Source organism: Microtus ochrogaster, unplaced genomic scaffold (assembly GCF_000317375.1).
Source record: "Microtus ochrogaster isolate Prairie Vole_2 unplaced genomic scaffold, MicOch1.0 UNK4, whole genome shotgun sequence".
Classification (NCBI taxonomy): Eukaryota; Metazoa; Chordata; class Mammalia; order Rodentia; family Cricetidae; genus Microtus; species Microtus ochrogaster.
Genome location: NW_004949102.1, coordinates 16,043,483 through 16,043,804, shown reverse-complemented (window position 1 = coordinate 16,043,804; position 322 = coordinate 16,043,483).

Here is a 322-nt window from a genome sequence, read left to right as displayed (position 1 = left end):
CTCTTGAAGACCAGGCTGGCCTCAAACTCACAGAGATCTGCCTGCCTCTGCCTCCCGAGTGCTGGGATTAAAGGCGTGCGCCACCGCCGCCTGGTGAGACTGAATTTTATATGAGAATCAATACTTTAAGGTCATCCTGTACATACATTTTAAATTATGTTGCAGACTAGGAGGAAAATGTGCAATCTTGAGGACACCTAATTCACATTGGGTTAGGGACTATTCTTCCACCTTTTGTTTTATGTTCCAAATATGTGTCGACGAACTTGTTATTTAATTTGCAGACTTCTGGTCACTTTACTGTTGAGTCACTGACGTAAAG